This window comes from Hylobates moloch, unplaced genomic scaffold (assembly GCF_009828535.3).
Source record: "Hylobates moloch isolate HMO894 unplaced genomic scaffold, HMol_V3 SCAFFOLD_6, whole genome shotgun sequence".
NCBI lineage: Eukaryota > Metazoa > Chordata > Mammalia > Primates > Hylobatidae > Hylobates > Hylobates moloch.
The window spans coordinates 153849872-153868123 of record NW_026652281.1 but is presented as its reverse complement, the minus strand read 5'-3'; the positions used below and the strand labels follow the sequence as shown (position 1 = coordinate 153868123).

Sequence of the window (18252 nt, the reverse complement as noted above, 5' to 3'; positions counted from 1 at the left end):
CCATTTACCCCAATTATTTAAAAAGGGGAGCCCCAGATGCTTTTATTTTACAGCCAGAGCAGAGAATCACTGACTCAATCACAGATTTAAATAAAGCCACCTTAACTTTGTTACAAACTTCTCAAACCATTCAATTACTCCTAAGGGAGTTGTTACATCTTATTATTAGAAGTAGTCTGTACAATACTAGCATTAAGGTTTTTCTAAAAAAACACTTAAGGGATTAAAAAATTCTAAATTAAGGGATAGTAACAACGTACACACCCAGATGCTTACAATTTACAAAATCATTCCCCATCATAAAACTAGACACTCAAACGTCTTTTTGTGTGTTTAATGCATATTTTTAATGACTAAAGAAAAAGAAATTACAAAGATCAAAAAATGAGCCAGGCGCAGTGGCTTAAGTCTGTAATCCCAGCACTTTGGGAGGCCAAGGTGAGAGGATCATCTGAGGACAAGAGTTTGAGACCAGCCTGGACAACATGGTGAAACCCCATCTCTATTAAAAATACAAAAATTAGCTGGGTGTGGTGGTGCATGCCTGCAGACCCAGCTACTGGAGAGGCTGGGGCAGGAGGATTGCTTGAACCCAGGAGACAGAGGTTGCAGTGAACCGACATCACACCACTGCACTCCAGCCTAGTCAACCGATCAAGACCCTGTCTCGAAAAAAAAAAAAGAAATATACACTTTTAACTTCTGTATTTAAATATAGTTAACAGAATATTTACTGCATATGCAATGCAGAGGTAGCTAGTTATTATTTAAGTATATATAAATTCATACTAAAGCAGTAACATCTCACTACATAACTAGATATGACCTATCCACTATGGTCTAAATATCTGTGTCCCTCCAAAATTCATATGCTGTCATCTAATCCCCAATGTGTTGGTAAGAAATGGGGCCTGGGGCCAGGAGCAGTGGCTCACACCTGTAATCCCAGCACTCTGGGAGGCCGAGGCGGGCGGATCATGAGGTCAGGAGATCGAGACCATCCTGGCTAACACTGTGAAACCCCGTCTCTACTAAAAATACAAAAAAATTAGCCGGGCGTGGTGGCGGGCGCCTGCAGTCCCAGCTACTCAGGAGGCTGAGGCAGGAGAATGGCGTGAACCTGGGAGGCAGAGCTTGCAGTGAGCCGAGATCGAGCCACTGCACTCCAGCCTGGGCAACACAGTAAGACTCTGTAACAAAAAAAAAAGAAAGAAATGGGGCCTTAGGGAAGTCATGAAGAGACAGCACTCATGAATGGGACTAGTGCCCTTATAAGAGAGGCCTAAGAGAACTTGTTTGCCCCTTTTACCCTTCTGCCATGTGAGGACACAGCAAGAAGGTCCCATCTTTTAAGCAGAAAGCAAGCCCTCATCAGGCACCTTGATCTTAGATTTACCAGACTTCAGAACTGTGAACAAAAAAAATTGTATTGTTTATAAATTACTCAGTCTAAGATATTCTGTTATAGCAGCAGGAAAAGATTAAAAACCTATCAAGTTACCATTACACAAATTAAAACACAAATAAGATGACATATTTGTACTTCCTAAAATAAATTAATTTTTATATTAATTCGCAAGAAGTGAATTTTCTAAACCCCAAACTATAACAGAAATGGAAAAAACACAAATGCAACATTTGTACAAATGTTGCCATATTTCTAATATAAACAGATTTTATATTTATGTTTTTGTTTTTTGAGATAGGGGTTTGTTCTGTTGCCTTGGCTTGAGTGCAGTGTGTATGATCATAGCTTGCTGCAACCTCTAACTCTTAGGTTCAAGGAATCCTCCTGCCCCAGCTTCCCAGGTAGGTAGGACTACAAGAGTACACCACCACACTCAGCTAATTTTTTTTTTTTTAAAGAGATGGGGGTCTTGCTATGTTGCCCAGGCTGGTCTTGAACTCCTGGCTTCAAACGATCCTCCTGCCTTGGCCTCCCAAAATGCTAGGATTACAGGCACGAGCCATCGTGACTAATCAAGTCCTCAGTTTTATTTTTTATTTTTATTTTTTTTTGAGATGGAGTCTCGCTCTTTCGCCCAGGCCAGACTGCAGTGGCGCTATCTCAGCTCACTGCAAGCTCTGCTTCCCAGGTTCATGCCATTCTCCCGCCTCAGCCTCCTGAGTAGCTGGGATTACAGGCGCCCGCCACCATGCCCGGCTAATTTTTTTTGTATTTTTAGTAGAGACAGGGTTTCACCGTGTTAGCCAAGATGGTCTCGATCTGCTGACCTCGTGATCCGCCCGCCGTGGCCTCTCAAAGTGCTGGGATTACAGGCGTGAGCCACCGCGCCCGGCCTCAGTTTTAACAATTCACCTTACTCTACCTTTTTAGACTCAGGTCTGCTACTACCATAATGAAGACTACCCAAAGAACAAAGCTCTTTGGGGAGAAACAGCAAAGACAACTGAGGGGAAAAAATATGAAATCTGGCAAATTGAGAAGACAGATCTGACCAGCCTGGGCAACACAGAAAGACCGCCTGTCGATCACCTGAGGTCGGGAGTTCAAGACCAGCCTGACCAACATGGTGAAATCCCATCTCTACTAAAAATACAAAATTAGCCAGGCATGGTGGTGCTATTGCATTCCAGCTTGGGCAACAAGAGTGAAACTCCGTTTCAAAAAAAAAAAAGAGGCCAGGCGCGGTGGCTCACACCTATAATCCCGGCACTTTGGGAGGCCAAGGCGGGCAAATCACGAGGTCAGGAGATGGAGACCATCCTGGCTAACATGGTGAAACCCCATCTCTACTAAAAATACAAAAAATTAGCCAGGCGTGGTGGCGGGCACCTGTAGTCCCACCTACTCGGGAGGCTGAGGCAGAAGAATGGCGTGAACCTGGGAAGCGGAGCTTGCAGTGAGCCGAGATTGTGTCACTGCACTCAAGCCTGGGCGACAGAGCAAGACTCTCCCTCAAAAAAAAAAAAAAAAAAAAGACCCCATCTCTACAAAAAAATTTTTTTAATTAGCCAGGTGTGGTGGTGCACACCTATAGTCCCAGCTACTTGAGAGGCTAAGGTGGCATGATCACCTGAGCCTAGGGAGGTGGAGGCTGCATTGAGCCATGATGACGCCACTGCACTCTAGCCTGGGCAACAGAGTAAGACCTCATCTCAAAAGAAGAGACAGATCTTAGATTAATACTTAGAGAACTACCGGCCAAGAGTTCTTAACCTGTCAATCCAAAAGCCCTTAAAGAATCTATAGATTGGCTTCAGGGGATTAACTAAAATTGTGTGTAAAATTGGTTTTTTCTGTATCTTCCTTGGAAAAATTTTTATATTTTTTATTGAATTCTCAAAGGAGCGAAAGACCCAAAAGAGTGTAGAACTATCAAGATTTGGCCGGGAATAGTAGCACATGCCTGTAATCCCAGCACTTTGCGGGGCCGAGGCAGAAGGATCACTAGAACTCAAGTGTTCAAGATGAGCCTCAGCAACATAGTGAGACCCTGTCTCAATTTAAGAGAAAAAAAAAAGGGTGACTTCGAGTAAATAAAGCTTTCTTAGGACATAAAGAAATTTTTTAAATTGACAAATTTGACTTCATTGAAATTTAAAACTTCTGCTCTTTAAAAAAAGACCATTAAGAAGCCACAGAATGACAGTCTGGGTAAAATAGCAAGGCCTTGTCTCTATAAAAAAAAATTTTTTTTTAATTAGTTGGGTATGGTGGCACACGCCTGTAGTTCCAGCTACTCAGAAGGCTGAAGTGGAAGGATCAACTGAGCCAGGGAGGTCGAAGCTGCAATGAGATGTGGTCACGCTACTGCACTCCAGCCTAGGCAACAGAGTAAGACCCCGTATCAAAAAAAACAATAAAAAGCCACCATAGAATGGAAGAAAATATGTGCAATACATTTATCTTGCAAAAGACTTGTATCCAGAATATATAAAGAATTATTAGGCCAGAAATGTTGGCTCACGCCTGTAATCCCAGCACTTTAGGAGGCTGAGGCAGGTGGATCACCTGAGGTCAGGAGTTCGAGACCAGCATGGCCAACATGGCGAAACCCCATCTCTACTAAAAATACAAAAATCAGCTGGGCATGGTGGTGTGCACCTATAATCCCAGCTACTGGGGAGGCTGAGGCATGAGAATCACTTGAACCCCGGAGACAGGGGTTGAGCCAAGATTGTGCCACTGCACTCCAGCCAGGGCAACAGAGCAAGACTCCATCTCAAAAAAAAAAAAAAATTATTGGCCGGGTGCAGTGGCTCATGCCTGTAATCCCAGCACTTCACGAGGCCAACACGGCTCACCACAATCTCAACCTCCTAGACTTAAGCAATTCTTCCATCTCAACCTCCCAAGTAGCTAGGACCACAGGCATGTGCCACTACACCCACCTAATTTACTTTGTATTTTTTGTAGAGACAAGGTCTCACTACATTGCCCAGACTGGTCTCAAACTCCTGGGCTCAAGTGATCCTCCCACCCTGGTCTCCCAAAGTGCTGGGATTACAGATGTGAGCCACCATGCCCAGGCACAAATATTTTCTTACCTTTTAAAAATATATCTAATCACCATGGCATGAACATACCTATATAACAAACCTGTACGTTCTGCACATGTACCCCAGAACTTAAAGACTTAAAGTATAATTATATATATAAAGTATCTCTACTGATAATTTTTAAGGCACAACCACAACATATGTATATTTACTTTTTTAACTATATGAATACTAATGTATGTATTTTATGTACTGGAAAACATACAAAAATCTGCCAGGCACGGTGGCTCATGCCTGTAATCCCAGCACATTGGGAGGCTGAGGCAGGAGGATCACCTGAGGTCACGAGCTTGAGACCAGCCTGGTCAACATGGGGAAACCCCGTCTCTACTAAAAATACAAAAATTAGCCAGGAATGGTGGCAGGCACTTGTAGTCCCAGCTACTTGGGAGGCTGAGGCAGGAGAACTGCTTGCACCCAGGAAGCAGAGGTTGCAGTGAGCCGAGATCACACCACTACAGTCCAGCCTGGATGACAAGAGTGAAACTCTATCTCAAAAAAAAAAAAAAAAAAAAGAAAGCATACAAAAATCCAAGTGTAAAAAGGATGAAATAGTAAAAAACACTTGGATAATGCAGCATAAACATGCTTATTACACACATAAATAAACACTGGGAGGCTGGCTATGTCACTTTACATCTCTAGGTGGATTCCAAAAATTACACTCCAGCCTGAACAACACACTGAGACCCTATCTCAAAACAAAAAATTTAAAAAGACAAACCAATTTTTAAAAGAAGCAAGCGATATTAACAAACTTCACAAAAGCAGGTATACTAAAGGCCAATAAGAAAAAACAAACAGATGCTCAATATCATTAGTCATCAAGAAATTACAAATTAAATTTACAATGGCCTAACACTGCACATCCATTAGAATGGCTAAAATTGAAAATAGTGACAACAGAAATGTGGGCAGGAATGCAGAATATAATGAACCTCTCATATACTGCTAATGGGAATGTAAAATGGCATAACCACTTTGGAAAACTGGCAGTTTCTTTAAAAAAAAAAAAAAAAAAAAGTATAACTATCATGTAAGCCGGTCATTCTGTTGCGGGAATCTGGAGACTGGAGAGACCAATGGGTGGAACAGGAGGATTTTTCTTCAGGTGGCCACCAGCCCAGCAGATTAACATCCAAAGGCTGAGCCCTAAACAAAGACAGGGCTTGACTTTATAATTATAAACACTTCTGAAAGGGAGTTGGCTAGTTTGAATGATGTGGTGGGAATGTGACGGTGCAAAACTCATGGGGTAGGCAAGCAGGCTTACAGAAGCAGAACAAAGGCAGTTAATTAAATTGCAACAGGTCTCGCAACGCAGCCATAGCTTTTGATCTTGCAGCTGCACTGTAGGGAAAACAGGAACTTAACAAAACTTGTGAAACACAGGTATTTGTAGAAATAGTTATGAGAAAGGAATTTGTTTTTTTTTTCTCATCCTCGCTCTGGGGCAGGGGTGTGGGGGGCAATGTGCTGGGAGAGTCTCTGGAGCTCATTCCTTTGGGCTCTGGCTTTTCAGATAGTGTTATCAAGGCTCTGCCAGGGCCCTGCCTATTGCTGGCCTTGGAGTGAGTCAGCCAAGTACAGGAAAACTTGTTTTTCTCTTTTTAACTTTGCTTCAATTCCACTACTATTAATTACCCAGTAGAAATGAAAACATTACCATCCAAAAACTTGTATATGTATGTTCATAGCAGCTCTTTCCATAATGTCAAACACCAAAGACAACACAGATTCCATCAACAGATGAAACGACAACTTGTGGGCTGGGCATGGTGGCTCACACTTATAATCCCAGCACTTTGGGAGGTCGAGATAGGCAGATTGCTTGAGGACAAGGATTTGAGACCAGCCTGGCCAACACAGTGAAACCTCGTCTTTACTAAAAATGCAAAAATTAGCTGGGTGTGGTGACATGCACCTGTAATCCCAGTTACTCAGGAGGCTGAGGTAGGAGAATTGCTTGAACTCAGAAGCCGAGATCATACCACTGCACTCCAGACTGGGCAACAGAGAAAGACTCTGTCTCAAAAAAAAAAAAAAAAAAAAGGCCAGGCACGGTGGCTCACGCCTGTAATCCTACCACTTTGGGAGTCCAAGGCGGGCGGATCACGAGGTGAAAAGATCGAGACCATCCTGGCTAACACAGTGAAACCCCATCTCTACTACAAACACAAAAAATTAGCCGGGCATGGTGGCGGGAGCCCATAGTCCCAGCTACTTGGGAGGCTGAGGCAGGACAATCGCTTGAACCTCAGAGGCAGAGGTTGCGGTGAGCCGAGATCATGCCATTGCACTCCAGCCTGGGCAACAAGAGCGAAACTCCATCTCAAAAAAAAAAAAAAAAAGGAAAGAATATAAAGTGGTACATCCACTTTGGAAAACAGTTTGGGAGTTTCTTAAAAAGTAAAGCCATGTATCTACTACATGACCTAGCCATTTCATTCCTACGTATTTACTCAAGAGAAATAAAGACGTGAATGTTCATCATAGCAGCCTTAGTCATAAGAGACAAAAACTGAAAATAACCCAAATATCCATCAACATGTGAATAAACAAATTGAGACATATCTCTACAATGAAAAATTACTCAACAATAAAAAGGAACAAACTACTGATGCATCCAACAACACAGATGAATCTCAAAGACATTATGGTGAGCAAAAGAAGCAATGTCTAAAAGACTACAAACTATGATTCTACCTGTATGAAACTAGAAAAAAACTAATCAACAGTTAAAGGAAAACAGACCAGCATTTGCCTGGAGCCAGGTCACAAGAGGAAGAGAAATTACTGGTAAGGGGCAGGAGGGTAACTTTTGAGGTAATGTTCTCTATCTTGATTGTGGAGGTGATTACACAGTTATATACCTTGATGAAAACTCAAAATAGTCACTGAGTGGTGTTAAGTCAATAAACAAACTAAAAAAGGACTTGTGGTTACCATCATGACAATGTAAGGAGGTTGACAAATCTCTTCTCAAGAAAACTATAAAACTAATACGAAACAATCAAAACAACCATTTCAGCACTTGGAAACTGACCAAAAGCATAAAACAAACTAAGAAATGTTTACTCATGAAAACGACTGAACTTTGGGTAAGAATACCATGAGTCTCTGTGATTCACACCTAGGATCAACTCCCATATTCAGTACCCTACTCCTCAGTTCAAATCACAGGTTGAACTATGAGTCCAGTAGTTTAACCAGGGAAGGACAGAATATGAGTACAAACCACTGCACTGCGACAGCTGAAGGGAACAGATGAGATGTGGAGTATCGTTACTCCAATCTTAGAGGCCAACTGCCTGCTATTGGGTCTTATCTGAGACAAGCAACAAATGAGAAGATGAGTCAGAGATTTATCAGGAAGCTCCATGAAATAAGACAGCCATAGGAGGATTCATAAACTCTCAAAATATCCCAGAATGATCAGAGGCTGTTCAAATGCACAGCAGAGACCACAATAGGCCCAAGCTTCCTACATAACCCTGCTCAGCAGGATCTATGTGCACGCGCGCGCACCCACACACACACACACAAATTTGAGAGCCCTGAGGAAAGTAAGAGTTGGGGTAGACTTGAAAGCTAGTACACACCTTCCAGCCCTGTACAGAACCAAGATGTTATCTTTAACTCTCTTTCCCTCATTTTTCATATCCAATTCATCTATTAATTATACATTCATTTGCGTGATTTTTAAGGAAATGTCTGTCTTTCTCAATGGACTATAGCCTTAAGGAAGGCAAGGAAGAAACAGTCCCAGCACCTACCAAATGCCGTGGCAAATGACAGGGGATCAATAAATACTTATTTGCGGCGGTTCACACCTGTAATCCCAGCACTTTCCGCAGATCATCTGAGGTCAGGAGTTCGAGACCAGCCTGGTCAACATGGTGAAACCCCATCTCTACTAAAAAGACAAAAATTAGCTGGGCATGGTGGCACATGTCTGTAATCTCAGGTACTCGAGTGGCTCAGGCACAAGAATCACTTGAACCCAGGAGGCAGAGGTTGCACTAAACTGAGATTGTGCCACCACTGCACTCCAGCCTGGACGACAGAGCAAGACTCTGTCTCAAAAAAAAAAAAAAAAAAAAAAAATGCTGGGTACGGTGGCTCACGCCTGTAATCCTACCACTTTGAGAGGCCAAGGCGGGTGGATCACCTAAGGTCAGGAGTTCGAGACCAGCCTGACCAATATGGAGAAACCCTGTCTCTACTAAAAATACAAAATTAGCCAGGCGTGATGGTGCATGCTTGTAATCTCAGCTACTCAGGAGGCTGAGGCAGGAAAATCGCTTGAACTCGGGAGGCGGAGGTTGCAGTAGCCGAGATCATGCCATTGCACTCTGGCCTGGGCAACAAGAGCAAAACTCCGTCTCAAAAAAAAAACAAAAACAAAACAAAAAAAACTTAATTATACAAACCTTAGAATAATTTAGTGTGGTGAATTTATATGTATTTTTCTCATTTATTCAAAATTCCTACAAGTCTGTGCTCATTTTTAATTTAAAAATAATGCTCAGGCTGGGTACAGTGTCTCACGCCTGTAATTCCAGCACTCTGGGTGGCCAAGGCAGGAGGACTGTTTGAGCTAGGGGGTTTGAGACCAGCCTGGGCAACACAGCAAGACCCCGTCCCTACAAAAAAAAATTAAAAATCAGTCAGGCATGGTGTTGCATACCTGTAGTCCCAGCTACTCAGGAGGCTGAGGTGGGAGATAACTTGTGCCCAGGAGATCAAGGCTGCAGTGTGATTGTGCTACTGCACTCCAGACTGAGTGACAGAGCGAGATCCTGTCTCAGAAAAAATAATAATAATAATCCTCAAAATAATCTTGCAGCATTTTTAAGTTTTCTAACATACATTTTGGTTTTTAGCATATAAGTCTTATACATTTTGTTAAATTTAATTTTTGTGGGTACACAGGTGCATATATTTATGGGATACATGAGATGCTTTGATACAGGTACGCAATATGTAATAATCAGATCATAAAAAATAGGGTACCCATCCCCTCAAGCATTTATCCTTTGTGTTACAAACAATACAATTATACTGTTTTATTTTGAAATGTACAATTATATTATTATTGACTATAAGTCATCCTACTGTGCTATCAAATACTGGGTCTTATTGATTCTTTTTTTTTTTTTTTTGGTACCCACTAACCATCTCCACCTCCCCATCATCCCCCACTACCCTTCCCAACCTTTAGTAACCATCCTTCTACTCACTATCTCCATTAGCTCAACTGTTTTGATTTTTAGATCCCACAAATAAGTGAGAACATGCAATGTTTGTCTTTCTGTGCCTGGCTTATTTCACTCAACATAATGACCCTCAGTTTCATCCATGTTGTTACAAATAACAGGATCTCATTCATTTTTATGGCTGAATAGTACTCCATTATGCATAAGTACCATATTTTCTTTATCCATTCATCTGTTGATGGACACTTAGGTTGATTCCATATCTTGGCTATTGTAAATAGTGCTACAACAAACCTGGGAGTGCAGATATCTCTTCAATATACTGATTTCCTTTCTTTTGGATACATACCCAGCAGTGGGACTGCTGGATCATACGACAGCTCTACTTTTAGTTTTTTGTTTTGTTTTTTGAGATGGCTCTGTCACCCAGGCGGGAGTGCAGTGGCACGATCTCAGCTCACTGCAAGCTCCGCCTCCTGGGTTCACACCATTCTCTTGCCTCAGCCTCCTGAGTAGCTGGGATACAGGCGCCCGCCACCACGCCTGGCTAATTTTTTTACATTTTTAGTAGAGATGGGGTTTCACCATGTTAGCCAGGATGGTCTCAATCTGACCTCGTGATCTGCCGCCTCGGCCTCCCAAAGTGCTGGGATTACTGGCATGAGCCACCACGCCCGGCATACTTTTAGTTTTTTGAGGAGCCTCCAAACTGTTCTCCATAGTGGTGGTACTAGTTTACATTCCCACCAGCAGTGTACAAGGGTTCCCTTTACCCCATATCCTTGCCAGCATTTCCTATTACGTGTTTTTGGATATAAGCCATTTTAACTGGGGTGAGATATTTCACTGTAGTTGTGACTTGCATTTCTCTGATGACCAATGATGTTGAACGCCTTTTCATATGCCTGTTTTCCACTTGCATGTCTTTTTTTTTATTTTTTATTTTTGAGATGGAGTTTCATTCTTACTGCCCAGGCTGGAGTGCAATGGCACAATCTCGGCTCACTGCAACCTCTGCCTCCCAGGTTCAAGTGATTCTCCTGCCTCAGCCTCCTGAGTAGCTGGGATTACAGGCACGCACCACCATGGCCGGCTAATTTTGTATTTTCAGTAGAGATGGGGTTTCTCTACGTTGGTCAGGCTGGTCTCGAACTCCCGACCTCAGGTGATCCACCTGCCTCGGACTCCCAAAGTGCTGGGATTACAAGCCTGAGCCACCATGCCCGGCCTGCATGTCTTCTTTGGAGTAATGTCTATTCAAATCTTTTGCCCATTTTTTAAATTGGATTATTAGATTTTTTTCCTATTGAGTTGAGTTCCTTATATATTCTGGTTATTAATCCTTTGTCAGATGGGTAGTTTGCAAATATTTTCTCCTATCCTGTGGGTTGTCTCTTCACTTTATTGTTTCCTTTGCTGTGCAGAAGCTTTTTAACTTCATGTGATCCCATTTGTCCATTTTTGCTTTGGTTGCCTGTGGTTATGGGATATTACTCAAGAAGTTTTTGCCCAGACCAATATCCTAGAGAGTTTCCCCAAAGTTTTCTTGTAGTAATTTCATAGTTTGAGGTCTTAGATTTAATACATTTAATACATTTTTATTTGATTTTTGTATATGGCAAGAGATGGAGGCCTAGTTTCATTCTTCTGCATATAGATATCCAGTTTTCTAAGCACTATTGAAGAGACTGTCTTTTCCCCAGTGTATGTTCTTGGCACCTTTGTCGAAAATGAGTTCACTGCAGGTGTGTGGATAGATTTATGCGTAAGTTGTTTTATGGGGCTTTGTTTTTTGAATAACTAGCGAAAGAAATCAAAGACCTAAATAAGTAGAGACATACCATGCCCTCGGGTTGGAAGCTTCAACATAGTAAACATTATCAATTCTCCCCAAACTGATCCTAGGTTGTTGTTTTTTTTCTTCAACCTTTGGGAGCACAGAACATTATCTTAGGTTTAATGCAATTCCTATAAAAATTCCACTAAGACTTTTAGTAGTCATAAACAAGCTTATTCTAAATGTATATAGACAAGCATGGGCCCCAGAACAGTTTAAACAATCTTGACAAAGAATAAACTGAGGGCCAGGCACGGTGGCTCATGCCTGTAATCCCAGCATTTTGGGAGGCTGAGGTGGGTGGATCATAAGGTCAGGAGATCAAGATCATCCTGGCTAACACGGTGAAAACTCATCTCTACTAAAAAAAAAAATACAAAAAATTAGCAGGGCGAGGTAGCAGGCGCCTGCAGTCCCAGCTACTTGGGAGGCTGAGGCAGGAGATAGCGTGAACCCGGGAGGCGGAGCTTGCAGTGAGCTGAGATCACGCCACTGCACTCCAGCCTGGGCAACAGAGCAAGACTCCATCTCAAAAAAAAAAAAAAAAATCAGCCAGACATGGTGGCACATACCTGTAATCCCAGCTACTTGGGAGGCTGAGGCACGAGAATCACTTGAACCCAGAAGGGAGAGGTTGCAGTGAGCCAAGATCGCACCACTGCATTCCAGCCTGAGCAACAGTGAGACTGTCTCAAAAAAAAAAAAAAAAACTCTACAAAAAAATTTAAAAATTAGCTGGGCATAGTGGTGTGAGCCTGTAGTGCCAGCTACTCAGAAGGCTGAGGAGAAGGGATCTCCAGCCCAGGAGTTCGAGGTTGTGGTGAGCTATGATTGCACCACTGCACTCCAAACTGGTGACAGTGAGACCTTTTCCCAAAAAATAAAAATAAAAAATAAAACAATTAACCTCTGGTGATCCAAGTCAGAACATCGGTTACCTCTGGAAGGTACTGATTGGGAAAGACACAAGGGAGCCTTCTGAAAATGTTCCATACCTTGGTGGTACTTACACGGGTGTACACACTGAACTGTACAATTAAGATTGGTTCACTCTACTGTATATAAATGATATCTTAATAAAAAGTTTTTAAAAATAATAAATATGGCTGGGCACGGCGGCTCACGCCTGTAATCCCAGCACTTTGGGAGGCCGAGGCGGGTGGATCACGAGGTCAGGAGATCAAGACCATCCTGGATAACACAGTGAAACCCCGTCTCTACTAAAAATACAAAGAATTAGCCAGGCGTAGTGGCACGCGCCTGTAGTCCCAGCTACTTGAGAGGCTGGGGCAGGAGAATGGCGTGAACCCAGGAGGCGGAGCTTGCAGTGAGCGGAGATCGCACCACTGCACTCCAGCTAAGGAGAGAACGAGACTCCGTCTCAAAAATAATAATAATGATAATAATAAATATTTGATGAGTGAATTTTCAATAAATCCTAAGAAATCCGAATATATCATTATGAGGAAACATAGGTTCAGAAAAGTAATTTGCCCAAACACAGTAGGCACTTGCACTTTTGTCTCCCAACATGAAAACTGGACTCCAATTTCCATGACTTATATCTCCTCTAACTAAAACTGCTGCTTGATTCAGGATATGCACCTATAAATATTTGCTGAGTGAATAAGGAGCACAAAGTGTATATTTAAATTATTAAATGCTATATATGCATTTAATGCACAGGATAAAATTAAAGGTAAAAAAAATTAAAGTACCACCAAGCACTTTATCAACTAATTACAACAAGCTTATTTCTGTAATTTTAAAAAATAGGTAAATGCATACCTACACACACACACACACACACACACCCCCTTGATATTTTATTTCCCAGTTTATACTCAGTCTCAATTTGAGACAGGTGTGTAACAACAGAATTCAAACATACTTTGAGTAGTAATTGTAATATAAAAGGATATGGCTGAAAAAAGTTGTATGGAGGATATAAAACTTAAGGTAGGTCAGGTGCGGTGGCTCACACCTGTAATCCCAGCACTCTGGGAGGCCAAGGCAGGCGGATCACGAGGACAGGAGTTCAAGACCAGCCTGACCAACATGGTGAAACCCCATTTCTACTAAAAATACAAAAATCACCCGGGCATGGTGGCACGCGCCTGTGATCCCAGCTACTCAGGAAGCTGAGGCAGGAGAATCACTTGAACCTGGGAAGCAGAGATTGCAGTGAGCCGAGACTGCGCCACTGCACTCCAGCTTGGGCGACAGAACGAGACTCTGTCTCAAAAACAAACAAAAAAAAAACTTAAGGTAACCCTTAAATCTAAGAGTATAGCATTAGTAGCACTTGGCAGCAGAGATGAGTATGGGGGAAGACTGGAGAAGCATAATGCACCGGGAAAACTTCTCACACAGAGCAGTTTTCATCCTATTTAAATGTTTCCTGTACCGTGTGTGTGCACGTGTATTGTTACTGAGACAAGGCCTCACTCTGTGATGGAGTGCAGTGGCATGATAATAGCTCACTGCAGCCTCGACTTCCCAGGATCAGGCAATCCTCCCACCAGAGCCTCCTGGGCAGCTGGGACTACAGACATGTGCCAACAAGCCCAGCTAATTTTTTGTACTTTTTGTAGAGACTGGGTTTCACCACGTTACCCAAGCTGGTCTTGAACTCCTGGGAGCAAGCAATTGCCCACCTCAGCCTCTCAAAGTGCTGGGATTACATGTACCATATATTTAAACCAATATGCTCAAATTTGATAGCAAAGGAACCTACACCACAAAATATATCTAATTTCTAAAAGGCATATAAATAAATAACCCAGCATAGAACCACTGCAGGCTCAAGGTGGGTTTTCAAAGAATCACAGCAGATGAAGGATCGATAAGAAGCATTAAGTAGAGGCTCCCCACAGATACAAATTCCAAAATTTCCAGTGCTTCATGAGATTTAGCCACACTACTGTTTTCCACAGTAATTCTAAAAACGTAAATAAGAAAGGTCCCTGATCAGTTCATTTAAACAAGCAAGCCTGTATATAGTTCAACTACTATTTTTTTTTAAGTTACTACCCTTCAAGATGAAGAACTCACTAAAATAATGGTCTATCTTCGCTTATTGAACTAAAGCTAAAATGAATTACCACTAACTGCCAATGAAGGAGGAATCAAGTCTGGATGCCAACAGCAGCTTCTTAATGACAATTAAGGAACAAAATGTCTCCAGAAAGATGCAGAAGCAGGACAGGTGCCCCAGTAATGAGATTTATTTCACAGGTAACATTTTGGGCAGTGTCCTCGAAAATCCTCAAATTCAGATATTATTTGCCATTTTCTTTCAGCACATCCATCGTCTTGATCTATCTGAAGAAAAATCACTGACAAGGTAATTTAAAATCTTGACAGTCTGGGTACCAAACTTGTCAAAATTGCTTTGAAAGCTTGGGGGCATAGGGACCTTAAGAACAATCCTTTATAAATGATTGACTTTTACCCCTAAATAGGTACCTAGCACTTTCTTTATTTGGAGACAAGGCCTTGCTCTGTCACCCAGGCTGGAGTGCAGTAGGGCAATCAGCCTCGACCTGGTCCAAAGGTCAAGCAATCCTCCTACCTCAGTTTCCCGAGAAGCTGGGAACCACAGGCACGCGCCACCACACCCAGCTAATTTTTTTTTTTTTTTTTTGAGGGTTTTAAGAGACAGGGTCTCACTCTCTTGCCCATGCTGAAGGGCAGTGGCACGATCATAGCTCACCTGCAGCCTCCACCTCCTGAGCTCACGGGATCCTCCTGCCTCAGCCACCTGAGTAGCTGAGACTATAGGCAGGCGCCACCACACTCTGATAATTTTTTTTATTTTTTGTAGAGACAGGGTCTCCTATGTTGCCCAGGCCGGTCTTGATACGCCTGGACTCAAGTGATTTTTCTGCCTCGGCCTCTCAAAGTGCTGGGAGTATAGGAGTGAGTCACCACGCCCATCGACCAAGCGCTCTAATAACTAAATACAATGAACTTATTTCTGTAATTTTTGTAAAAAGGTAAATGCATACCTACACACGCATACATCCCTGATACTTTATTTTCAGTTTATATTCAGCCACAGTTTAGGACAAGTGTATAACAATACAATCCAAACACGACTGTAGTATCTAGTTATCACAACAACTCTACGTCGTAGATAGATATTCACATCACGATGTTCCACGTGAGGAAACGTAGGCAAACAGCTGATAAGCTGGTAAAGGGCTGAGAGTTGAAGCTGAATGTATCTGATTCCAAAAACACACTTTCATTCGACTACAAGGCACTGCCTCCCTTGACAGTAAAACAATAAAGATAGAAGCATAAACTTTTCACTTTTTCCGGTGTCATTTCTATATCTCAGTGCGCTATAGTGATTAAATGAAAGAACACTGGAGTCCAGCTGCCGGGATTCAAATCCAGCTCCACTACTGCCCGGGACTCGCGCCCCGTTAACTGAGCGGCAGGGCACCAGCCCGCCGGCTGTGGCGCTTCGGTAGTCTGCGGCGCTGCCTGAGAGCACCTGGAAACGCGACGGCCCTGCGGGGACGAAAGCGTCTACGACGATAGGGATCTCCAAGGACAGCGCTGGGGGTTTTTTTCGGGGCAAATAATTAGAGAAAACGAGGATCATACAACAAAATAGTAACCCGGCGCGGGAAGGAGCGCAGGCCTGGCGCCCCGAGGCGTGAGGCGGCGCGGACCACGGCTGAGGGAGCTCGGCGCTCGCCCGACGCCCGGGAGGATGCAGGCCGCCCCCCAGGTGTGAAAGGGACCCGCCCGGCAACCGAGGGTGCAAAGCCCAACCTGGCGTTCCGAGGGGCCCTGCGTGGCGTCAGGAGAGACCCAACCCGCGTCCCGAGCCTACCTCAACGTCGGGATGGACTCACCCCGCGTCCCGAGCCCACCCGAGCGTCGGGAGGGACCCAGCCCCGGCATCTGGAGAAGCCCAACCCGGCACCAGTAATGGCCGGTCCCGGCGTCCGGAATCCGCCCCCGGAATCGGGAGGGTCCCAACCCCGCATCCCGAGCCCACTTCGGCGTCCGGAGGGACCCACCCCCGACTTCGGCAAGGCCCGCCCCGGCGTCCGGAGCCCACCCCCGCGTCGCGAGGGACACACCCCGGCATCAGGAAGGGCCGCCCCGGCGTCGGGAGAGGCCTACCTCGGCGTCGGGAAGCGCCCCTCCCGGAAAGGAGCGGGCCGCGGACCCGCTGAGGAAGAGAAGGAGGCAGGGAGGGGCGGGCGGAGTTGTGCGCAGGCGGCAAGTACTCACTCGCTGGCGCGGGCCGCTCTGTTGACCTTCTCCGGGTTGCCGGGGGTCGCGAGCGGCCACACGTTGGGAGCGCGGGGGGAGGGGGAGGGGCGCGCGCGTCCGATGCCAGAGACGCGCTCTCGGGGCGGGCGCAGGCGCGGCGCGCGGAGACTTAACCAACCCCCGCCGCGGGGGAGCCATCCGGGACGTACCAACTGCGCGGGAGGCGCTGACCGCCCGTGACCCGGCTCGCGCCTTGCGCGGTCTCAGTTGGTTGCGCTTTGAGGGAAAGCAAGGAGTAACAACAGACTGGGAGATAGCTGTGGGGTAAAATGTATAGAACGGCCACTTTTGAGGACGATTCCGTGTGGTGAAATTTAAAATGTCCATTTTATGACCCAGCAATTTCACGTCTAGAAAAATACGGAAATGCCGGGTGCGATGGCTCACGCCTGTAATTCCAGCGCTTTGGGAGGCCGAGGCGGGCGGATCACCTGAGGTCGGGAGTTCGAGACCAGCCTGGTCAACATAGTGAAACCCCTTCTGTACTAAAATACAAAAATTAGCCAGCCGTGGTGGCGCGTGCCTGTAATAGCAGCTACTCGGGAGCCTGAGGCAGGAGAATCGCTTGAATCCGGGAGGCGGAGGATGCAGTGAACCCAGGTCACGCCACTGCACTCCAGCCTGGGCAACAGAGCGAGACTCCGTCTCAAAAAAAAAAAAAAAAGGGAAAGAAAAGAAAAATACAGACACTCCTACAGGTGTGCACAAGACATGTCCAAGGAGGCCGGCTTCCTGGCAGAAAATGTGAACAGCAGAAATGTCCAATAAGACTCGCATAAATAAAACACCAAATGTCCCTACAGTGATATACTACAACAAATAAAACAAAGGAATCCTATATGTGTCAACATTGCTAGGTCACAACTATTTAAGTTATTGAAATAGCAATATGCCAACAAATATGTACACTGTGAAATGATTTATATAAATTTAAAAATAGGTAAATTAGAACAGTATATACTGTTTATAGAAACCCTATGTGTGTAAAAGCATATAAGATGAACTAGATGGATACCATGGTAATGGTAAAGGGGTGAGAGAAGGAGTAGGGGAAAATGTGGGGAGAAGCAAACAGGACTTCAGATCGATCTGTCATGATTTCTATTAAAAAGAAAGACCTGGCCAGCCGTGGTGGCTCATGCCTGTAATCCCAGCACTTTGGGGGGCCGAGGCGGGCAGATCACTTGAGGTCAGGAGTTAGAGACCAGCCTGACCAACATGGTGAAACCCCATCTCCACTAAAAATACAAAAATTAGCTTGGCGTGGTGGTACATGCCTGTAATCCCAGCTATTCGGGAGGCTGAGGCAGGAAAATCGCTTGAACCTGGGAGGCAGAGGTTGCAGTGAGCTGAGATCACACCACTGCACTCCAG

General features: G+C 44.3%; 1 protein-coding gene across 4 annotated transcripts in view; it reads right to left on the bottom strand.

Annotated features, from left to right (window-relative positions):
- The window catches only part of UIMC1 (ubiquitin interaction motif containing 1), a 109338-nt gene extending 92395 nt beyond the window's left edge, over positions 1 to 16943 (bottom strand). The window contains exon 1 of one of the 4 annotated variants that reach the window (XM_032158737.2): positions 16837 to 16943. The gene's annotated coding sequence lies outside the window, so the exon portion shown is untranslated. Of the gene's footprint in view, positions 1 to 16429; positions 16572 to 16725 lie in introns of those variants that run through there. The other 3 variants (XM_032158736.2, XM_058440180.1, XM_032158738.2) reach the window with 3 other exon arrangements.
- Between the last annotated feature and the right edge of the window lie 1309 nt (positions 16944 to 18252).